The following is a 25,251-nucleotide window of genomic DNA, read 5'->3' as shown; positions in this document are numbered from 1 at the left end:
GTGCCAGCATCCCATATGGGCGCCGGTTCTAATCCCAGCTGCTCCTCTTCCGGCCTAGCTCTCTGCTGTGGCCTGGGAAAGCAGTAGAAGATGTCCCAAGTCCTTGGGCCCCTGCACCCATGTGGGAGAACAGGAAGAAGCTCCTGGCTTCAGTTCGGTGCAGCTCCAGCCATTGCGGCCATCTGGGGAGTGAACCAGCAGATGAAAGACCTTTCTGACTCTACCTCTCTCTGTAACTGTCTTTCAAATAAATAAAATAAATCTTAAAAAAAAAGTGTCCCTCACCTACTGTTGGGTGAGTATGTGATAGGTACTCAACAAACATTGCTTTCCTTCTCTTTTGCTTCTGTCCGCCTTCTTTATTTCTGACACTAGAATATAGACCAGAATCTTGCTTCTCAGCAGGTGATCTGGGACCAGGCTGGAGCTCAGACCTCACCCCAGACCACCATCCACATCTGGATTTCAGCAAGGTCTTCAGGGATTCCCACGATTATCCAGTTTGAAGGAGAGGGGATTAAGGTCAGAATTAAGGTTATAAGCTCACACTGAAAAGAACCCCATTACCTGTTCACTGGTACCCAAAAACAAGCCCAAAGCTCATGACCTACGTTTAGCCATAGTTTTTTTTTTTTTTTAATTTGACAGAGTTATAGGCAGTGAGAGAGGGAGAGAGAGAGAGAGAGAGACAGAGAGAAAGGTCTTCCTTCTGTTGGTTCACTCCCCAGATTGCTGCCATGGCTGGAGCTGCGCCGATCCAAAGCCTGGAGCCAGGTGCTTCTTCCTGGTCTCCCATGTGGGTGCAGAGCCCAAGCACTTGGGCCATCCTCCACTGCACTCCCGGGCCACAGCAGAGCTAGCTGGACTGGAAGAGGAGCAACCAGGACTAGAACCCAGTACCCATACGGGATACTGGCACCGCAGGCGGAGGGTTAACCAAGTGAGCCATGGCACTGTCCCCAAGCCATAGTTCTTTATTCATGGGTGAATAGCACACTCGGAGGAAGCACCAGAATGCCTTGGCTGGTTCTCTATTTGGAGTGCATGATTTTACTGGGGCTGAGCAGCTGGTTGTTCTGAGTTAAGGGAGGTGGAGCTATGATTATTTAGTCCATGATAAGAGTTCATGCTCTATGTGTTCTTGGTAATATCTAGAAGTAATTTTGTCACCTCAAGCTTTGGTCTGCACTTCTCCAGTGTATTACTTTATTTCCCTGATTTGCATGAGAAAATATGGAACTTTTCATATTGTTTTATACCTGAAAAGAGATCCGTTGCTCTTTTGGTAACAAACAGATTCATTTTGGTGTTGAAAGTATTTCCTTGCCATGTTTTACTTTGCTATTGTAACTTTCCAAGGTAAGGGAGAAAGCTGTCAAATGTGTTCTGATAATTGACTTACTAGTTTCTTTTTCATTTCAGTGTTGAATGATCAGAATTGAGACATATATATTCTTGTCCTAGCACTGACACTGGTGTAACTGGCAAACTACCCTAGCCTTCATATATCAAACAGTCTAAATGAAATTTTGTATTTAGAAACCACATAGATGGCATCGTAAATTTAATGTGGTGTCCTTAAGGAAGCCAATCGAATGTGTCCTTTGCCCATTACTAATTTGTCTCTGGACACCACCTTCCTCCCTCCTGTCTGGGGCTGCCTCATATTCCTGCTGCATCTACAGACAGAGGGCTCTGGGAGGGGCTATCGGAGGGCAGTTTTAAACCTCAAGATGGGAGCTATTCATAAACCTTAAAACAAGAATCCAGTTTTCAATATATAGAAGAGGAACGGCAGGAGAACATTTGCCAACTACCAAAGCACTTAACCCCATGGGAGACCAGGATAAGTACCTGGCTCCTGCCATCGGATCAGCGTGGTGCACTGGCCGCAGCGCGCCGGCTGCGGTGGCCATTGGAGGGTGAACCAACGGCAAAGAAAGACCTTTCTCTCTTTCTCTCTTTCTCTCTCTCTCACTGTCCACTCTGCCTGTCAAAAAAAAATCACATCAGCTCTCCAATTTTCCAAAGTGTAACAATCTCTCTGGCGAAATCCCTGGGTCCCTTCCTCCAAGAGTCTGAATGACTCAGTTGCTGTAAGGGGGAAACCTAAGACATTGTCATGGGAACAAGCTGATGAAGGTGGTTTAGTGGACCATACTTTGCGAATTACTCGTTGAAATTGTGTGGAATTAATCTATCTATATTAAGACTTGCCCAAAAAGTGATGACTCTTAGTTCAAAACTTTGAAGGACTAAGTGAGCAAATAACCTACCTACTTTCCCAAAATTTCAGACAAAAATTACCTCACTGTTAATATGCAAATGGTTTGTTCATGGGTTACTCAAAGATGCGTTTTATTATTTTTCTACTTAAAGTCTAATAAACCACTTGGTCAAGGTTATCAGATGGCTGAGACCAAGAGCTCAGTGGCAGCTCTGATGGTCAGAGGTTACATTTCCTTATAGCCTGAGGTGGGTTAAGGAAGACCGGCAGGAGGCTTGGGGGTGGTGGCCATCTGAGTAGGCAGATGGGGTTATTGTCACAGGGATGTGTGTAGCTCCTACCGCACCTGTAGCTCCTCAATGGCTGCGGGTTCTGTGAGACCTCACTGATTAGAGACAGGGTCTTGTGTGCAATTAACTAAGACTTAAGTACAAATAGACTTTGCCCAAAGCGGTTATCAGAGAGCCTACTTCCTATACCCAGAACAAAGGCCTACATAAATAAATTAGACAGTAGAATGCTGACTTACTGTGTGTTATCGGTTTCCTAGGACTGCCCCTATCAACTACCCCAGGCTGAGTGAGAGGCTTAACTCACAGAAACGTGTTGTCTCATAGTTGTGGGGCTGGAAGTCAAGACCAGGGTTGGCAGGGCCATGTTTCCTGTGAAGGCACTGGGGAAGGGTCTGTTCCAGTCCCTTCTCTTAGCTTCCATAGTTTGCAGCAGTGTAGCTCCAGTCTTCGGGTGGTGATCACCCTTTGTGTACTTATTTGTGTCCAGCTTCCCATTTCATAAGCTCACCAGTCACACTGATCAGGGGCCCGTCCTCCTCCAACATGACCTTAGTTTAACTAATCACATCCACAACACGCCTATTTCCAAGATGGATCATATTCCAAGATACCAGGGATTCGGACTTCAACTTTTGGGTTTTGGTGGGACACAGTTTGGCCCATAGCAAAGTTTGTCTGCCAAGGTAGGTCCAAAGGTCCAATATTAGCAAGCATGCAGTTGGCAGCTGGGAGGGAAGAGGTTGGTGTTATCTGAGCTGGCTTTGTGCTGTCACAAGGAAGCAAGGCTTGGGACAGAGTAGTGAGAAGCTGTGATGCCTGGGTTAAGGTTGCATGACATGTGCAGCTGTTGCCTCCAGATATAGATGAAGAGGTGGACTTAGCAGTGTCCCAACAGATTCGAGACATCTTAATGTGGCTGGTGGTATCTGGTGGTGGCTTAATTCCTACTTAGATCTCCCACAGCCTCATCTAGGTGGGAAAAGGAGAAAGGGTGGCTCACTCCCTCTCTATCTGAGGAATCCAAGTTAAATTGTAATTTCAGATGACAAACAATAAATACTTTTTTATGTAAGTATTTCTAAAATATTGCAAAGGAAGTGTTTATACTGGAAAAATTGCTTACCTGGAATTAAAATTTCTATATTTTGTCCTTTATATTGATCTTGCTCAATTTCATATTGTTTATGCCTCCCTCAGCTGCCAAGGGAGAATTTAAGCCCGGTGCTGTGGGTTGTGTTTCCAGATGTTTCTTGGTGGCTTGAGGAATGCTGTATTAGGGACGGAGATGGGCTCACCTGGGGCCCCATCTGCTCCGTAACCCCTGACAGCCAAAGAGGTAACACTGAAGGTGTTAGTCAAATGCTTGTTTTGATTTAGAATATTTTTAATCCCAAATTTCATAGAATTGTGATCCATGGGCCTCAAGAGAAGATAGGATGATAAAGGGGTTTTCCTCCTGCAGACATGGTTAAGCCACTTTGCCCATATTCAGTTGGCTAAGGCTACGTTTGCATTCTTTTGTTCTATCTGGATCTATGGGACAGTGTTGGTTTGATGAACTTGAGAATAGCATCTGTATATTCATGATAAAAGTCATCATCATCAGATAATTATTAAATGGTTGCAGAACAGATAAAGGGTTAAGTGACTTCTTTTTCACCAGAGAAAATTATTTCAACACAGAATAGATTATCACTTTCCAGGGAGACAAATGGTTGTATAACCATTATTTTGCATTCTAGACTTTTTAACTTCCATATTCCTGGATACATGCAATGCTATTCTCTCATTGTCCAATGTGGTAATATGGCTATTTCACCTATGTAAACAATTTTACAATAATTTTTAGCCTTCATGGTATTCTAAATTTTTATATTTTCATCTGAGGTCTGTGCTTCAACAAACTTTGTTTTTATTAGTGGGCAGTAATTCAAGCGCCTCAGAAGAGTTTTGGCTCCAGACTGGGAGGGTGTTTTCCCTGAATAAGAGTGTTGTTTCTTAGGAGACAAATGTTATGAAACTTAATGGGAAGTGCTTAACCCAGAAGAGTCTTGCTGGCAATTTTTGTTTTGCAGGGAAGTGAGCTAATGTTTAGAATCAGCTCTGAGAACTCCTCACACTTGACTTTGGTGAGGAAAGTAAGACCCTAGGGACCAGAATGTATCATTCTTTAATCAAAGATGATGTCATTAAATTAGAGGCATGAGAGCAAAACAGTTCATGCCAAAACTTGGGAAGCTTTGCTACTGATGCCTTTTAGTATTCAGTATATCCCAAGACACAGAAAGATTTTTCCATTAGTGCAACTTCCTGGCCACACATTTCTCTTTTCCATCAACATGGAATGGAGTTCTTGGGTAGTAGACCCAAGCACTCAACTATCAAGAGCTCTTTGCTACAGAATTTGACTTCTCCTTTGTTTTCTGCAAGGAGGAAGATGGCATCGTGAATCTTTTGGCAAGTCCTCCCTCTCTAAATCCTCTGCCTCCCTGCTGGTGAATCAAATTTCCGAGCTTGGTTAGTCACTGTCGGTTGTAATCAATCCTCTTCGCAGCTACAGAGACTCAGATTTGGAACCTGTAGTTATTCAACATGCAGCCACAGAATACCCATGGCTTCCAGTCTTCAGATCATCCTATCTACTTCTTAGATTTCTCATTCCTACTATTTCTTTGGTGGTATTTTAATGGCTTAGTAAGTGGAAAATTAGCATGTGTTTGGGCATTGGTGGATCCTTAGTTGTGACAATGATTTATCCATTTTAGTAGCTTCCCAACTTCCCTTTGGGAAATTAGTGGCATTTTGACTACATTCTGTAATAACATTTATCATGATTGTTTGGTATTCTCAGCACAACAGTGGGCATAAATTCTTTATGAAATTAATCTCACTGACAAAGAAATTGTCTTTATAAATTCTCTCTCTCCTTTCCTGGGTTGCAAATTCTAGCAAATATTAAGTCAGTCCAAATAATTTCTTCTTGTACAAATCTCATATAAACCATATGTGATACTTTTTGCTTTGTCATCTTTAGTTTACAGCAGCAATTATAACTAATGACAGGCAAAGATTATAAGTACATCAGTATCTTACTCGCATTCTGACTTCTAAATCTCTTTTTTCAAAGCAACAAATTATATCCTTTGTCAAATGTGCTAGAGAGAAAAGGCAATTATGCTGTAGTTATGTTAGTCGGTTTGTGTTATTCAAGCACGAGTATGATAAGCTCCCTGAACTTAACATATTTTAAATGGAATAATTATCAGAAAGCTCCCTTTGAATATATTATCTGACTTAATAACTTTTCTGCTTAGTGTCTTATTACATGCAGCAGCAAATTTATGAGTTCTCTAAAAAGTGAGAGCCAAGTCTTAACCTGTGTGTGTTTATCCATTCCCTGGCCAAGTTGAGGATATTTCAAAATGGTGAGTAGGTGAATAGATGGATGTTTGGTTGGAAAAGAGAGGTGCAGGGTAGGAGAAATGAGAAGAGAAAGTGGGTTTGTTTGGTCTCCAAATTCATTTTCCTTAGCGATAATGATGTAAATACCTTGTCTGGGTATCATCCTGCTAAAATGCCACCACTTTTAGCTTCATAGAATTAACCTTTGAGTGTTATTCAAAAGATAGGAAGGCACAATGATAATGACCTTTTATTTCCTTTAGTCTTTAAAACTTGGATTAAGTTATTGTTGAGTCAGAAAGAACCACTAGCTCTGGTTTAAAAGGGCACTGTCACTAAAGTTCCTCATAGTCATTAGTGCAGACAAGTTTAAGTAGTGGTCAGGTAGTCTGGATAGGTCAGACGCTACTACTAAGGAGCTTAGGAAGCTAAATCCTCTACACAGGACTTGACTTTCATAGGGGAAATTTGCCACACCAGGGAGAAACCTCCAACCAGGGTAGCCCCCCATGGACCATTAACCAAGCTTATGTGAGGCCCCAAGAAGAACAGATGTCAGAGGCCACCGTGCTGTCAGCTCACACGTTATTTTGTAGCCATGTCAGACAACCTTTCTGCAGAATGAAAACACCTCTCTGGTTAGTGCCAATTGATGTTGATGTTGAATGTTGTATTCATCTCACACACTTAAATTAAAGATCAGAATGTTAAGGGATTCTCCAACAAGAGGGCTGTGATGTGCAAGTTGACCTGTGCTTCCTCGAGGCAGATCCACAGAGGACACGTTGGTCCAGTCTGTGCCCCTTTGCAGCTGCAGACAGCATCACAGGGGGCCATGATGTCATGCTGCTGCCGAGCTGTTCTTGAGACCTTGGAAGTCCAATCCAGTCTTGAAAACTGCATATGAACCCAACGCTGTGAAAATGAATCCACCGCAAGACTTAAACACTTGGTAAATTGGAAATCTCGTAACCTAACGGGGCATATTTCAGGTTGAAACTGTAATCACATTTGCAGATGATGCACAGAGTAAAATAAAACAGAAACTGTCATCCATGGGAAAACCAGTGGTGTTCAGTGACATCATCTACAGGCCTGTTATACTGTAGGAAAAATAAGTAACACTCAAGGTCATGGCAGCATGTCTGATGCTGTTCTGGATGCATGCAAGGTGAACCCAGTAGACACAAATCACTCCTTTCAGAGGGCTTACCTTCCAGCAGGAATGCCTTTTGAAACACTAGGTTAGATGTCAGCTGGTAGCATGAATTTAGACTTCCCTGACCTTCAGACCCGTTGGATAACCATCATCAGATTAGGGTTCCAGCAAAGGAGAGTCAGTCACGGCCCTGGTCCCTGGGAACTTGCAGTCCAGCAGGATGAACAGATAGGTGTGGATGAGAGTTAAAAAGGAATGGCACAACGCAGAGTGGAGTGTAACTGTGGGGAGAGCAGGGATCAGGGAGAAGGGTTGTGGAAGCAGGTGTGGTTGAAAGAGATCCTCCTAGGAAGTGGCCCTCATTGGTGAACTCCCAGTCATTTTATTTTATATGTATTAAACTTTTTTATTTTTATCTATTTGAAAGTCAGAGTTATACAGAGAGAGAAGGAGAGGCAGATTGAGAGCAGATTGAGAGAGAGAGAGAGAGAGATCGATCGATCGATCGATCTTCCATCTGCTGGTTCACTCGCCAAATGGCTGCAATGGCCAAAGCTGCACCGATCTGAATCCAGGAGTCAGGAGCTTCCTCCTGGTCTTCTGTCACAGGTGCAGGGTCCCAAGGAGTTGGGCCATCTTCTACTGCTTTCCCAGGCCATAGCAGAGACCTGGATCAGAGGTGGAGCAGCAGGGACTTGAACCGGCACCCATATGGGATGCCAGCACTGCAGGTGGCAGCTTTACCTGCTACGCCATTCCTCCCAGTCATTCTTTAAAACACTTGATCTTTTATGGTGAGAGTGGTGAGACAGAGATAATATTTACCCTTGTGCTCATATTCCTTTGTTCTTTAATCCTGGAACATTTTGCCATTTCTACATTAACAGAAAATGAATAGACTTGATCAAGAGGGAGGCTATTAGCATAGTAAAGTAACACCCAAGATAAAAGTGAATCTAATAAAAACAGTTATCTCAGAACTTCATCTCTACAAGTATTGAGGGGCTGTCAAATTGTGAAAATAACTGTGAGAGCCAGTACAGATTTCAAATTCGTTTAGTTGACCGCAGCTTTGTTCAAGGTTTCTATATGTCTTGTAAAGTGTATGTGTGGCTAATTAGCCTTTCAAGTGGATGCTTTTCAAGCTAGTAATAGTAATGAAGTTACAACATCTGTATTTGTGCAAATTTTCACAACTCCCTTGTGTGGTTGGTCCGTGGAATACCATTTTGCTGGGAGGCATGTTCACCAAGTTCATCCTCTCCCAGTGCAAGCTTGCCTGACATTTCTGGAAACACAACCCTAGTAGCTAACATTTCCATGGTGTTTACTACGTCCTTGACACTTAAAAGAGCTTTACAATTATTAACTCATTTAGTTCTCATAGCCCAATGAGGCATGACCCACTAGTATCTCCATTTTACAGGAGAATGTTAAGACATAAAGAGGTTCAGCCACTTGCCCAGAGTTCCCACAATCAGAAAATGTCAGAGCTGGGATTCAAATTCCGGCAGTCTGGCTACAGAGTGGAATTCTTAACCACCATGGGACACTGCCTCTGAAAGACAGAGTGAGCCCCAAAGGATCGTGGATTATTTTCAGACCTTTAAGTATCAAAAACAACAGTGTGACACATGTCAGATGTGTGATTGTGTTTGCTTACTGAGTATGAATTCCAGATCCACTGAGAGCACCATAGTCTTTGATACCCATCTGACTACACAACCATGGACCCTGGCCCCCTTTCACAGGGATGGTGACTGATTCGGGCGTCTCTAAGTTCTCTCCCTAAATGCTGCAACACTGCACCAAGGCTGTGGCTTCTCTCTCCCCTCGAAGCTATGTTTTCCGCTTCCGAAGGGCAAGCCCAGTGACTGAGAAGAGCCTTCTGCATTCAGTCAAGTTTATTAACTAACTTTGTGCCGGGGCTATTGGCTCTAACAGCAGGAATGATAAGGATGTCCCACCTAGACAAAATATGGAGAAATGCGAGGCCAGCTTTTACGTACAGTATTTCAAATGAGGATGAGTTATGTAAAGAAAGCAGCAGGTTGCTGTCACAAGGAATGACTGGTGGTCGACTTTCTGGATGGGAGGTCAGAGAAGGCTTCTCAGAGGAGGTGACTTGAACTGAGAGCTCCAGGAGAAGGAGTCAGTCAGCCACGTAGCCTGGGGAAGATGGTCCCAGTGACAATGAGCTCCACGCAGACAAGTTTAGCGCATCCAGGAAACTCACCGGAGGCTGGTGTGGCCGGTGTGTAGTGAGGGGGAGAGGTGGCCAGGGAGGATTGTGCACAGCTTTGTGAGGTGTGTGCTAAGGAGTCCTCAGTGCCTGGAGGTCCATGGAATGATTTTACCCGAGAGGGTGGCGTGGCCACTTCTGTGTTTGTGAGCACTTCAGCTGCTCCACAGAGTCAGAATTGGAAACAAGCCAAAGCGAAAGAGGAACATAGAACACTCCTGCCCTCACTTGGGTTAGGGGTGGGGTGGGCTTGGATTAGGGGTGGGTGATGGGTGTGAAATAAAAGAGGAAAGAATTCAGACGTCCTGAAAATGAGCTTGGGTCTGGCGCTGTGGCATAGTAGGCTAAGTCTCTGCCTGTGGCGCCAGCACCCCATATGAGCACCTGTTCGTGCCCTGGCTGCTCCACTTCACTCCAGCTCTCTGCTGTGGCCTGGGAAAGCAGTAGAAATGGCCCAACTCCTTGGGCCCCTGCACTCACATGGGAGACCTGGAACAAGCTCCTGGCTTCCAATCAGCCCTGCTTTGGCCATTGTGACCATTTGGGGAGTGAACCAGCAGATGGAAGATCTCTCTCTGTGTAACTCTACCTCTCAAATAAATAAATAAAATCTTAGAAACCAATAAAGAAGGTGAACTTAAAGGGACTCTCTGATGGGAAAGGAAGAAGGAAGGGGCTCTGTGATGGAATGGGTGGTAAATTGGTAGATGCTGTGCCTGAGATGGAGCACAGGGAGACATCAAAGTCGGAAACAGATGCAAGATCAGATCTGGACACAGTAAGTTTGAGTTGCATGAGACATCCCAGGAGGAAGGTCAAGTTAGGAGGGGAGGTAAGTGGGCCTGGCACCTGGGAGAGTCGCAGCCTCCTGGAGTGGGGGTTACCTACAACTGTAGGTGTTGCTGTGCTCACACAGACACAGTGTGAAGTTAGATGAGAAGGCGAGAGATCACAGCCCTGGAAAAACCCAGCGTTGAGAGGAGCAGCACAGTGCTCTCTGTTCTATCCAAGTGACATTCCTCTTCCTCTGCTCCCGCTGCAAATAGCCAGGCCACCTGTCCTGCTTTCTTCCTGAGGCAGTGCAAGGCAGAGGAACATGTGGGTGTTACAAGTGGAAGAAATCCATCCCACCGCTTCTTCCACTCTCGTCTCCCTCAGTCCCTGGCTCCCTTACCTGGACCTTCTCTCCCTGATATGGCCCATGACCAATGAGAACAAAATAAATAAATACATCGTTTAGGGAGAAAAAATGAGCTGAGAATATACCCAGGCCGTTGTACAGAGTACAAATAAATGGCGAACAGGACAACATCACTCCTAATCCGAGGCAGGCAAAACAAAGCATCGCTACCCCTGTTTTAATCTATCAAAGTGATAAATGTTTTAACATTTGCATGACGGCCACTGCAACAGTGTTGAAAGTCCAGAGTGTTCCCGGGGACTCCTCATTCCACACTGGCAACATTTGCATGCTCAATTTCTCCCTAGTCTCTTCATGCTCAATTTCTCTCTGGCCTTCACACCTGCAGAGGAAAAGAAAAGGAAAGAGGCTGTGTGGAATGAGAGACTGTAAGGATTGGGAGCCAAGATGGAGTGGGGGTGGGGAGGGCGTCGCATGGATTTCAGAGAGAAGACACTTTGCTGGGTGAGCTGGGGGAAGGGTTAGTGTCCCTGGGAAGCTTAATAGGGGCTGACTTCTGATGCCATACAGGGCCAGATCAGTGCAGGGGGGTGATGGAAGGGAGGCAGACAGTATCAACAAGTGTTCCAACAGGCTATGTGTTGAATACAACTTGGACATTTTTGAGAAATGCCAATGAATCATGCGATGTCTTAACTTCTGGATGGGACATCTTCAAACGTGAACCTCTGCAGACAGTGACTTGTCAGAACTGCCTGCTAACCTCGATTTGGGGTGGCTGTCCGGGAAATTCTAAGTCGTTAGTGGAAATGTAAATCCGTGTGAGGTTCGTAGAGGATCCATGATTTGATGGATTCAGCTAAAAGGTGTGGGATGGAAGACAGCTTCAAAGAAGAAATGGAAAACATTTTGCTGTACAGTGAAGGGATGTATATTACTCTTTGGAACAAGAAAAAAAAATTTATCATTAAATCATATATTTTCCTACCTTAGGGAATATATTTCTTGCAACTTTGAGGACACAGAAAGTTACATATCATTTCTGTGCTTTGTGAACTATATAAAGGCATATGTCTGACTGTAATTATAAACCCCTGTTTTTTATGTATGATGAACAATGCCTTTATCCTAAAATAGTATCCAGCTAATTAGCTTTGTTAATGACACCAAAAAGATTTGATTAAAAGCCAAAAGGCAAAAGCCCCAAAGTTATATAAGGTAACTAATTGGAAGCATAGAAAAATATCTTTTCCGTGAGACCAATTCTGAATCTGTGATTTACAAACACTTGATGTTAGACAATTAGAGAGCATTATCCTCAACTATGACCTCTCCTCGCATTTTGATGTGAACAAAGTAAGGTGCCCTAAGGAGGGTCAGAGAAATTTAACTTGCTGTGTCATTTCAGGTGTCTAATTTACTTTCTGATCCTTTTTATCTGAGGGGTAAGCTCTGAGCCCCGCTACAGCTGTTGCGGGAATTTGGGGAGTGAACCAGTAGATGAGAGATCCCTCTGTCTCTGTCTGTCTGTTTCACTCTCTCTCCACCTCTTTCAAGTTTTTAAAAATAGCAAAATTAATATTGTAAGCAGAGCAATTTTAGGGAGAGAAAGAAAGCTCATGTGCCAAGATGAGCAGCATGTGTTACTGTAAAAATGTGTACAAACCTCCCCACACTGAACGCTCTTTCCTGAGAAACGTTTGACCATTTTAGAGGATCCGTGTAAGGCTTTGTTAAGAGGAAGCTTTAAAAAGCTAGACGTCATACCTGATGTTCACGTCTACTTGAGTTTGAGAAGTTGAGAAATCTTTTGCAAGGGGCACTGAGAAGATGCATAAACTGCTTCTTACTTATTTTGCTCTTGCAACCTGTTTGGAATACTTGAACCCCCTCAGTTAATTGGACACTTTAAGCCAGGGTTTTTTTTGTTTTTTTTTTTTTTCATTGTATCTGTTTAGCTCCTGCAGTCAATCCTTGACCACTTCTAAATGTTTACCCGTAGTGGTTCCAGCTTCCACATTTATTAATCTAGTAGATTTTTACTTATATGTGAAAACCCTCATCAATACTTTCTCTGGGGTGGAACTGTTTAATGAATAAACACACGGAACACTCCTCTTGTGATGGGGACATTTCAGAACTCCAAATCCCGTCCCCCCCCCCCCCTACGTAGAGCATATTTCAAAAGGAAATAGAAATATATTTTTGATTTCTTATCTGTTCTTTTTAGTACTGTTCACGCCTCAGCCTGCAAGTGCTCTCACCCACTGTGAGTATGAATAATTGAGAAGGGCACGCTTTTCCCACAGAAATCACACGTGGCGGGGGAGGGGTGGTCATCACAGTTCATGGGCAAGGAGGCAAGGAGCCCTGAAGAGCTTTGGAATCTAGAAATCTCAACAATTACCCCTGAAAGTGACTTCCTGCAACTTCCCAGCATTTCCTCTTTGAAAGCACTACCTTTGTGAATGTGACTTCCTGTCTGAACTAAATGCTAATCTATCTACCATAACATCAAGTTTAAGTTCTTTTCGATAGTTAGATTATCCTTGATTATTTACTTACTGTTTCTTTGTTTCAGAGGCAGAGAGGCAAGCAGAGGGAGAGAGAGAGGCAGGAATAGATAAACAGAGCTCTTGTCTATTGGTTCACTCCCCAAATACCCACAGTGGCTGGGGCAGGGCTGGAGCTGGAGCCAGAGCCAGAGCCTGAGCCAGGAGCTGGGAACGCAATCCAGGTCTCCCACGTGGGTAGCAGGAACCCAATTTTTTGAGCCATCACCACTTCCTCCCAGAGTCTGCATTAGTGAGAAGCTGGAGTTAAGAGCCAGAGCCATGGACGGTTCTCTGATGTGGGCATCTTAACTAGTAGGCAAAATGCACATTCCTAGGCTATGCTTTTCAGAGTATAAAGCAGGGGAGCCGGCACTATAGTGTATTAGGTAAAGCCGCCACCTGCAGTGCCAGCATCCCACATGGGCTCTTGTTCGAGTCCCAGGTGCTCCACTTCTGATCCAGCTCTCTGCTGTGGCCTGAGAAAGCAGTAGAAGCTGGCCCATGTCTTGGAGCCCCTGCACTCATGTGGGAGACCAAAAAGAAGCTCCTGGCTCCTGGCTCCGGATTGGTGTAGCTCCAGCCTTTGCGGCCAACTGGGGAGTGAACTAGAAGATGAAAGACCTGTCTGTCTGTCTCTCTCTAACTCTGCCTTTTGTAACTCTGCCTCTCAAATAAATAAATAAATCTTAAAAAAAAAAAGTACAAAACAGGCTCTAAATTCATTTTTGCCATAGGATGCTAATCGTTTCACATATCATAAAAACTGTCAGGCAAGTGCAATTTTTAATCCCCATTTTTAAGAGTGATAACATTAAGAGTTATGGACTTAAAGGAAAAGAAACATTTTCTAGAGCCTTCTTGGTCTCCTTTTGAAGGCAAGAAAGAAATATGGAAGTATTATAGATCCACCTCCTCTCTACTGATGAGGAATTGAAGATCAAAGAGGGTGAGCTACTGGCCTGAGGAACAAAGTTAGTTTGATGGAGAAGTTGGAAGCAAAACTCAAGTCGTGTGACTTGTGCTAATGTGTGGCCCAGATTCATGACTTTAGCTGAATGTGTTTTCTTTCTCAGAGATCCTGGGAGCTGAAAAGTTTTCATCGGCAGTCCTGGAGAATTATTTTGATTAAACATAATTAATGTACAGTGTTATCCACTGTATACATCACCTCAGTTCTGTCATCTGGGAAATGGGGGAAGGAAGGGAACAATGAGGAGGGTTGGATTAATTTATCTAATGTTATCATTAATATGCCTTCTATGACGTTTGTCGTTCTACTCATTAAGCATAATTTTTTCCCTATGAAACACTAGGCTATTTGTACAGTGGAGTTAGCTGTAGAGAAACTTTTTACACATGAACTTTCAATTTTAGAATAGCTTTAGATTTACAGAACATCTGTGAAGATAGGCAATTTCCATACACACCACACCTAATGTCCCCTGTCATTAATATCTGAGGTTAGGATGGTACAGTGGTCACAATAGATGAGCCCATATCGATACAGTAACTAAAGTCCATCATTTTGTGTGGATCTCTGGTTTCTATACAGTCCTGTTTCTGCCCCAGGATCTCATCGGAGTCACCACCTGTCATCTGGATTTCACGTCTCCCTTGGCAAAGCTGCGAGAGTGTTTTAGAGTTTCCAAGCTTCTGATGACCTTGAAAGTGTCGGGCGCTACTACTCAGGCATTTTAGCGGGTTTCATTCGATTTGGGCTTGTCAGGTGTTTTTCTCACGGTTAGCCAGGGGGATGGGTTTGGGAGAGGGGGGTGGCAGAAATAGAAACTAGTTTCTTCACACCTTATCAAGAGTACAGCTGTGGACATGAGCTTTCAGTGTTGCTGTTGACCTTGAACGGGGCTTGAGCTGGTATCTCTGAGGTTCCTCCAGTCACTCTCCCTGCTGTCCATCCTATGCGCCCTGGAAGGCAATCACAACACTGAAGCCACACCTGTGTGTGAGTGTGGGAAGGGGGTTCTGTTCCACGTCCCCAGGAGGAGGATCTAGCGCAGTTGCTTGGAGATCTGCACTGTAGTTTTATCTATTCTTCCCCATTCACGTGTTTTAGTGATTGTCTTTCATTCAAATCCCAGGTTTCTTTCAGTATAGAATCCTGGAGATGTACTTTATATTTGGAGTGATCAGCCAATACTGTATTATTTATTTTGTGGTTTGAAAACTTTCTAATGTTTTCTTCCAGGGATTGCAAAGGCAGTATATAATGTAATAAAAAAAAATCGTAGTCTTCCTGGAGTGCTGCTTCGTGCCAGACTTCATGGGCAGTTCCACGCTTGTGCTTTGGGTTGTACCTGTGAGGAATAACTTGCTATTTGCACAGCTGAGTGATTGAGATTCTGCCCCAACCATGCTGCACACCTGTGGCCATGAGATTGTAAAGGGATAACAGACCTGGGCTTCCTTTTAAACTCGGCTGTCAATGTGCACGGCACTTGATTGGCTTTGTCTACGTGAAAGCACTTGATGTACCAAAGCAAGTTTGTACAACTGTTCCATAGTGTCTTAACAGAGTCATCACAGAGTAGAAACGGCACAGAATGGTGCTATTTTAAGTTCTTTAAGTTACTGGAACAATTCATGATGCATGGCTCCTGAAAATGTGAAAATTTCCAGAAAGTAGGAAGACAGCAAAGTTACCCTTGATCTCATCACCCATATAATAACGCATGTTAGTGTGTGGTTGGATTTTCACCCAGTCTTTTGAATTTCTTTGTTTGTTTTTAAAAGATTCGTTTTATTTATTTGAAAGGCAGAGCAGCAGAGGGATGGAGTGATGAGTGGAGGGGGTGGTATCTTCCACTTGCTGATTTACTTCGCAAATGGCTGCAACGGCCAGGGCTGGGCTCTGTCTGGACCTTCACATAGATGACGGGCCCTTAGGCTGTATTCTGGTGTGAGGGCCAAAGACTGAGTGGAGCTGTCTGATCCAAGGCCAGGGGATGTAGGAGATGATGAGGGCCACACAGAAGTCTGAGAACCAGGGTTTCCACTCTTCGGCCCTGGGGGCTCTCACTCTCCTGCTTAGCTGCTCCTGGGACTCTTGTTGGTTACCTTCTTTGTCTTAATGTCTGTTGCAAAGGCACGTTCCACCCTCCACTCTGTGTGTCTGTCTTTCCTTTTTCTTTAAAATTTATTTTTAAACAGATTCAATATAGATACAATTCTAAGATTACAATGGTATTCTCTCCCTTCTCCCTCCCTCCCTCCCTTTCCTTCCTGTCTCCCTTCCTTTTTTTCTTTTTGGTTATTGTTTTTAAGATTACATTTTTTAATGTACATTACAGTAAACGACTTAAGGTTTCATCAAGTAAAAAGTTTAACAAGTGAAAAGCGAAAAGGATCCCAGGGTGCTGGGAATATAGGCAAGGGCTATAAACAATAATGGGATCCTGCTAGCCCTGAATTCCGGTAGTTCCAGCATGTTTCCTGGTTGGGATTTTACATGGACCTCACGGCCTCTCCAGTTTCTCCATTAGGACTTTACTGCCTGATAACTTTTTCTCATCCCTGAACTTCGTCCCAGTCACACTCGCCTTATAACATCCTTTTCTAAATCTTAGCTACGCCTCGCCAGCCAGGTCATGGTCTGCCCTACTTCCGTTTCCCAGCTGTTGTCTCACCAGCTAAGACTGGTGGGCAGGGGAGCTAGAGTTCCTTGAATCAAGCTTTGCTTTCCCTGCCGCATGGGTTAGTCAGGCGCTGTGACTGACTTGCATAGTGGGGTACGCCCATTCATTGCCATGGATTTTCTCCATTCTGTGTGAGGTTTCAGGCCTCACAGTCATGGGCAGTGACCTTCAACTGAGCAGTGTTCCCATGGCAAACAGATCCTCAAGGTTCTATGAACTCAAAAATCTCATTGCCTTTGAGTGCTATGGATTAAGAGTAAATTTTAAAAATCTGATCTCCAGTTGATGGAGATTTCATTGTGCAAATATGTTCAGTGTCATAGAATGCAGGAGAGGTAGCAAAGTGGAAACTGGTAATGACTAAATAGACATTTTCTCAATGATACCTCTTGATTTCCTTACCAATGTGATAAATTTGAAAATTTTAAATTTTTTAACCTCCCCATTTGAGAGAAAATACCAGTATTTGTCTTATTTCATTTAACAAAATTATATCCAAGTTAAAAAACCATAATAAAAATAAAAATATGTGGTCCAAAATACAAAATACTCAAATTGTGTTGTATCTTTAATTTATTAAAAAGTTTTGTTTTGATTATGAGTATGCACTGTTTTATTCATTTTTACATCATTTAGTAATAATTTTTAAAAACATGTTAATGTCATGATTATATTTTTATTTTAAAATCTTTGATTCTTAATTGACAAAATTATACATATTTCTGGAGTAAAATGTGGTATTTGGATACATGTAGACATTGTGTAGTGATGAAGTAAGGATAATCTAGTGCCCCCTAAGTTTATCATTTTTTTGTGATTTCTGAGTGTTAAATCTTTGCTCTCTGAAAAAACCCAAGTATAAATAAAAATTTTATGAAAAATGAAAAAATCTTCAGAGTTTTTTTTAAAAGATATATTTATTTATTTGAAAGGCAGAGGTATGGAGGCAGAGGGAGAGGGAGAGAGAGAGAGAGAGAGAGGTCTTTAATCTGCTAGTTTACTCCCCCAGATGGCCACAATGGCTGGAGCTGGGCAATCTGAAGCCAGGAGCCAGGAGCTTCTTCCTGGCCTCCCATGCAGGTGCAGGGGCCCAAACACTTGGGCCATCTTCTACTGCTTTCCCAGGCCATAGCAGAGAGCTGGATCAGAAGTGGAACAGCTGGGACTTGTACTAGCACCCATATGGTTTCCCAGCACTGTAGGCAGTGGGTTTCTCTGCTACAACACAGCACTGGTCCCTCATAGAATTGTTAATGGATGAAATTAGACCTGTCATGAGTATCATCTGAAAATCAAAAACGTATGGAACAATGTAGCCAATGGTAACCTACAAGGCATGGCAATTCTAGGATGACCCAAGGAAATCCCCAAGAATAGAGACCTACCCCTTCCTTCCTGTGCAGCACTACAGTACCCCTGCTTTCTGTTGGTAATGAGAACAGCCACCTTGGTTCACAGAGTAGCCCCATTTCTGCCTGTAATGGAAACCCCAGAAAGGCCAGATGACACTCGCTTCTTCCAATACATCTGCATTTTTCTGTCTTCTGGTGGAAGCTTTCTTCATTTAGCATAAAGATCTCCCATATAGCAAAGTCCAGAGTCACACCGACCCTCATATTGATGCCACACGCTGCTTCGTGACCTAAATAAGAAGAGTCTGAAAAATCCTCTGGGTGTAAGTCTTCCCAAAGACATGCCTTTATGCATGGCAGATGCGGGAGTCTTGGCTGCATGTTGAAATCGCCTGAACGGCTATAGAAAAACAATCCTGAGGTCTGAGTCCCACCACAGAGTTCCTGGAGACCAGAAGAGCAGCCAGGGTGGAGAGTCTCTAGTTTCTACTCGTAGAATTAAAGAGGGAAGAGTGGGGAGGAGAAAATTCAGGATCCCCATGCATGCTCCCTACTCTAGTTGAAGCAAACCAGGATGACTTCTGCAAAAAGGTGGCTTGTTAGCATAGAGGATGTACCTGCTGTGGTCTGCTTCCCACTCTTCAGCACTTTCTTGGTACTTTCCCGTAAGTAACCTGCTATGGCTGTGAATTTAACATAGCTTAATAATCTACAACTTGAAACTTTACATCTACTTTCTGGCTTCATCAGTCCCCAGATTTTAATTGAGCATTCTCTAAGAAAATGCTTAACCGTCAAAATGATGCTTAGAGCTCTGAATTTAAAATTTTGAACTCATCATTTATTTTTCTTAAACCTTTAGGTCTGTTTGAAACATTCAACTCCCTCCTCCTACCCCATTGCCTGCATCCCTCATAACATTCTGGCCCAGGGGTCTGCCAAAGCCTTGACTTTAAGTAAGGCTCATTATTCCCCTGTGATTAAGTGGCTATTTCACATTGCATGTTTTCTTATAATCCATCCTCTACCACAGATCAAGTCATCAACCTAGATGAGCACTTCTGGGATCACCTGTTGTATGCAGCCACTTCTGTGAGCCATTACTTTGACGGGGGTTCTAAGTTGCAGAACACAGAATCCATTCTAAATCATTTAAGTAGATAGGCAGGATCAGAGAACTAGAGGTGGATACTAAAGAAGTACCAGTGTTTGGGGAAAATACCAACCGCATCACGCCTTTGCTTCTGCTTCCTGGCGTGTGACACTGCTTACACACCAGAAGTGTGTCTGGTGGGACTGAACCCCAGAGTTCCCCATAGCTTCCCTGAAAGAACCCCCATCAAGGATCAGAGACTCATAAGGCTCACTTCTACCTCCAGGTACCACATAACTGCATCTCCTTGGTATACCTGCAGCCACATGGCACAATGCTAGCTACAAGGCAAACTGGAGGAGGTAGTTTTTAGCTTTGTAGCTTACCACATAGAAAGCAGAAGCAGTGTGCATTATTCGTGGAGTGAACCAATCTATCTTTTCTACAGTGGGTTTGAGAGTGCCTGAGGTCATGTGCTACACTGGAATAGGAAGTAAGGGTTGTGGACAGCTTACACATGAAGAGTTCTCTGAATGCCCAGTGGTCCTCCCCATCCAGGTCCTCGTTGCCTTGGAATTCTCCATTATACAGTCATTTCTTTGCTCGCTCTTCTTTCTCTAAATGATCTCTGAAAATGCAGAAGCCTCTAGGAAGAGTTTAAAAGTTATTAATAATATCTTAGTTTCATTTATTTAACAATATACAATGAGCACCTGTTTCTTGCCAGGAACTCTTGGTGTCAAGGGTATGTCCAGGATGCACCCAGTGGAGACGAGGCATGACTTCTGCCCTCACAGAGCTTACAGGTTAGCAGGAAGATGGACATTGAAAGTAATGCACAGGTCATTAACTCCCTATAACTGTGGAAAGCTTTGTGAAATGACTATTTCCCTCGTTTCAAAAGCAAAGCACCGAGCACTGGTGTTGTGATGCAACAGGTTAAGCCACTGCTAGGGATGCCCATATCCCATACCTGAGTGCTGGTTTGGGTCCCGGTTGCTCTGCTTCCGACCCAGCTCCCTGCTAATGTGCCTGAGAAGCAGCAGATAATGGAAGATTGGATGTGTCTTTCAAGATATTTAAAATGACAAATAGCGTTGTTTTAGAGCTATATGTGTGTCTAACTCTTTTAAGGCATTGTATCTTTCCCAGTACATGTTTTTCATTTTTTTAAAGAGTTATTTTATTTATTTATTTGAAAGAGTTAGAGAGGTGGGAGGGGTGTCTTCCATCTGCTGGTTCACTCCCCAAATGGCTGCCATGGCTGGAGCTGAGCTGACCCGAAGCCAGGAGCCAGGAGCTTCTTCTGGGTCTCCCCCGCAGGTGCAGTTGCCCAAGGACTTGGACCATCTTCTACTGCTTTTCCAGGCACATTAGCGGGAAACTGGATCAGAAGGAGAACAGCCAGGACTTGAACCAGTGCCCATGTGGGATGATAGTGCTGCAGGAGGCTGGCTGTGCTATCTGACATAGCAACTAATAAAATACACTTACGTTCCTATTTCACGTAGTATATTTAAAACACTTAGATGACTTTAAAGATAATGGATAAAATTAATATTCCAAAATATTTTTAACTATGAGAATAATTTTGTATTCTTATGATGTGGTAAAGTGTGATAAGCAAGATAAGAAAAGCAGAAGTCCTAAAAGGGAAAAAGAAACTATTTTAACTGCCTCATAGTTTCTCGGTAACCACATGCATTGTGTCCAAAGATCAAAGAGAGGATAAGCCCTTAGCCTAGGGACTCAGACACCAGTTAAGATGTCCAAGTCCACTTGGAATGCCTGGGTTCCATCCTCGGCTCCAGCTCCTTATTAATGCAGACCCTTGGAGGCAGCAGGTGGCTCCAGAAATTTGCTTCTCATCACTCATGTGGGAGATGAAGCTCCTAGCTTCAACCCAACCCAGTCCTGGCCATTGCAGGCCTTTGGGGACTAATCCAGTGGGTGTGAACTAACTCTCTCTCTCCTTCTCTCTCCTCTTCCCTGTCCCGTCTCCCCTCTCACCTCTCCCCAGCTTCTAAAATAAATAAATAAAAATTTCAGAAGATCAAAGATGGAAACTATATACTGGGAAGAAATATTTGCACTATATAAGGGGAGAAATCATTCCTGTGAGAAATTTGTAGCAGCGGGAAATGAAATAGGTATTTCAATAAATATAAGCCCAGTGAAATGAGCTCTTAACTAAGTATTAAATTCTGAAATAGGAGATGTGAAAAATCTTAGTATGGTTTAAATTGTCTGTGGGAATTTCATAACCTGCACATACAGTCTAAAAGACACGTTAAGATCGAAAAGCTGATAGTCTGTAAATTATACATTTGTTTTTAAAGATTTTTATTTTATTTATTTGAAAGAGATACAGAGAGAGGTAGAGACAGAAAGGTCTTCCATCCACTGGTTCACTCCCCAGTTGGCCGCAGTGGCCATAGTTGCACCAATCCGGAGCCAGGATCCAGGAGCTTCTTCCAGGTATCCCAGGCAGGTGCAGGGGCCCTTGGGCCATCTTCTACTGCTTTCCCAGGCCATAGTAGAGAGCTGGATTGTAAGTGGAGCATCCGGGACTAGAACCAGCACCTATATGGGATGCAGATGCTTCAGGCCAGGGATTTAACCCTCTGTGCCATAGCCCCGGCCCCAGTGTAAATTATACATTTTTTTTTTTTTTTTGACAGAGTGGACAGAGAGAGAGAAAGAGAGAAAGGTCTTCCTTTTGCCGTTGGTTCACCCTCCAATGGCCACAGTGGCTGGTGCGCTGCAGCCGGCGCATCGCGCTGATCTGAAGCCGGGAGCCAGGTGCTTCTCCTGGTCTCCCATGTGGGTGCAGGGCCCAAGGACCTGGGCCATCCTGCACTGCACTCCCTGGCCACAGCAGAGAGCTGGCCTGGAAGAGGAGCAACCAGGACAGAATCTGGCACCCCGACCGGGACTAGAACCCGGGGTGCCGGCGCCGTGGGCGGAGGATTAGCCTAGTGAGCCACGGCGCCAGCGTAATTTATACATTCTAAAGTGAAGCTGAAGAGAATGAGGACCATGAAAACCCACATGTGTGAGCCTTCCAATTTTCCTGCCTTTAAGGGGCCCATCGAGACCCTTACAAGGAGACGTGGGATGGGTGGACAATGCCTCCTTTCCTGCACTCTGCTTTTATGTTTCCAAAAGTAGTAAACCTCTCTAGGCTTGATATTTATTTATAGGTTAATTTATTTGGAAGCAAATGTATATGAAAGAACCTAATGACAGTGCTGGGACTCACTTACACTTTAGCAAATGTATGCTGGACCTGAATTTGCATGTTGCTTAGTAATGAGACCCAAGTGAAAACTCTGGGAAACTTGTTTGGATGACCTTGGTTGGCTGCCTGTGTTTCCACGTTGCTGTCTCCTGCACAACCATTGAACGGTGTCCTTCTCTTGTTCTGTAACCTGGCTTCAACACTCCTTACAGTTCTGGAAGAACATACTGATGGAAGATAACATTTAAAACCAGCAAATTCCGAGCTGATGAAGGTGGATGGGAAATGGTCACTCTTGCACACTTTAGGTAGGAGTGTGAAGTATTTAAACTTCTTTGGAAAAGTCCATTCTCTAAGAGAAATAAAAGCACCTGTCCTCTTAGTGGCAAACACTGAAACCAATGCAAACGTTTATCAGTAGGAAAATACTTGAATACATTATGGTATTACCACTCCCAGGAAAATAATTTGCCTTAAAAAAGGGGAGGAGGGGTTTTTATCAGGGGAAAAGGACAGGTGTTGGACAAAGGAAGAAACTTTTATTGCAAGATGAGGAAGTGCCAGCAATTCAATACACAACATGGTGCCTGTGGTTAACACTGGATTGTGTGGATTGTGTACTTACAGTATGCATAAATGTTTTTTTAAAAGCTTATTTGGGGCTGGGGATGGAGCAGTGCTGTGGCGTAGTAGGCTATACTAATACCTGCAGCACTGACATCCTGTATGAGCTCCAGTTTGTGTCCTGGCTGCTCCTCTTCTGATGCAACTCCCTGCTAATGCGCCTGGGAAAGCAGCAGAAGATGGCCCAAGTCCTTGGTCCCCTGCACCCATGTAGGAGACCCGGATGAGGCTCCTGTCTGGATTCAGATAGGTCCAGGTCCAGCTCCAGTCATTGTAGCCATTTAGGGAGTGAACCAGTGGACTGAAGATCTTTCTCTCTCTGTCTCTCCTACTCTCTTTAATATAAATAAATATATCTTCTTTTTAAAAAGCTCATACAGGATAAATAGGTGAGAGAGAGATGAAACTAACATAATTGTAATAACCATTTCACAAAATGCGTGTGTATCAAATCATCACACCATAAATCATTCCATTGCATTTGTCAATTGCATCTCAGTAGAGCTGGAAATTGTAAAAAGGAGAGAGGGATTTCTGTATGTATTAATTAGAACACTGCCCATGTTTCTCATAAATAAATTGTTAATAATAAACAGCATACAGTACTCGCTTTGTTGAAAGCAAAAACTACAACCCAACTATAGAACACAGTGCAAACCCATGTATGTTTGTACACAAGCATGACAGGATGTGCCCCAAATTGTTTGTGAGCCACAGCACACAGGACATCTGGATCAGCAAGGAAAGAGTGAGACAATCATTTTGTTTCTTACTTATCTGTGGTTTGAAGGCCTGAACCAAATCGGTGGTAAGAGGAATTAACAGACGAGCAGGAGAAGTGCTGTAGAAATGGAGTGGGATTTAACTACCATTTGGATGTGAGTGGGAGGCAAAGAAGTCAATGCCGACTCAGAGGTCCACAGCCTGAACCGCTAGGGGTAGTGCTTCCGTTTATAGAATCCAGGATATCACGAGGAGGGGAAGTCGATACTTTTTATTGTTGCCAGCGGAGAGGTGAGGAGCTCAGGGTATCAATCCCAGCTGTGCCGCTGCTTGTTTTTGGGCATAATTGTTCCTGCAGGAAAACTTCTTGTCTCGGCCTTCAAACCTCAAGAACTTCTGCTTTAGTTAAAGGGTGGATTCCTGGTGTGTGATTTGTATCCGGAAGGTGTGTGTTCAATGTTGCTGGCTAGTGGCATTTCATGTAAATTATACAACTACCAAGAGCTGAAAAGTTTTATTATTTTACCAGATCTCTGTATTCCCAAACAAAAGAATTTTCTTTCTGAATCAGAAAATATAAGAACGTAAATAATCTCAACTATGTAAAAGAAAAGTAAGCTTTCCTATTGTGTACAAAATCGCAGTCTATAAAATATGACCTGTATGATGTTTTCCGTGTGTTTCTTTGGTGTTGCCTTTTGCATGGCCTTTGTAACTCAGTGCTTAGTAAATTAGTAAGAGTGTATTGTTGGCCGGAGCTGTGGCTCACTAGGCTAATCCTCCACTTTCAGCGCTGGCACATCAGGTTCTATTCCCGGTCGGGGCGCCAGATTCTGTCCCGGCTGCGCCTCTTCCAGGCCAGCTCTCTGCTGTGGCCCGGGAGGGCAGTGGAGGATGGCCCAAGTGCTTGGGCCATGCACCCGCATGGGAGACCAGGAGAAGCACCTGGCTCCTGCCTTCGGATCAGCGTGGTGCGCCGGCTGCAGCGGCCATTGGAGGGTGAAACAATGATAAAGGAAGACCTTTCTCTCTCACTGTCCACTCTGCCTGAAAAAAAAAAAAAAAAGGGTGTATTGTTGCTAAAAATATCCCACAGAGGGAGTCTTGCAAAGATCTTTTAGATTTAGAAATAGCATGTGTACATTTTATTCATTAGAAGGCATCAGGAGCAATTTAGCACCATTGAGAATTTATTTCTTACAAATGCTGTCAGAATGCTGGGTGAATTTATTCCTGTATAATTATATCGTGTTTTACATTAGGCTGGAAGCAGAAATGTGAAATCCTTCAATATGAGATTTTTTGCATAGACAAACAAGTCAACAGTCATCTGAATAAATCATTTTCATTTTCGTTTCAGTGATGAGAAAGTCAGTTGTTCTTGCACATCTTTGTTCCTAGCCTTGGTTATATTTTTACTTCAGATGTTGTCCCTGGGTGGATCTCTCTTAGATGAATTATATGGCATCTTCCACGGAAAATCTTTTTCATATTACTTTTGTACTTGCCAATTGGAGTTAAAATGGAATATTTCTCTAACTGTCATGTT

General features: G+C 43.5%; 1 protein-coding gene across 17 annotated transcripts in view; it reads left to right on the top strand.

Moving 5' to 3' along the window:
* Positions 1-25,251, top strand: part of MCTP1 (multiple C2 and transmembrane domain containing 1) — a 627,604-nt gene that overhangs the window by 244,785 nt on the left and 357,568 nt on the right. The window lies entirely within an intron of this gene.

Source organism: Oryctolagus cuniculus, chromosome 14, assembly GCF_964237555.1.
Source record: "Oryctolagus cuniculus chromosome 14, mOryCun1.1, whole genome shotgun sequence".
Classification (NCBI taxonomy): Eukaryota; Metazoa; Chordata; class Mammalia; order Lagomorpha; family Leporidae; genus Oryctolagus; species Oryctolagus cuniculus.
Note: the sequence above shows the minus strand (reverse complement) of the source record. Positions and strands in the feature narration are given on the sequence as shown.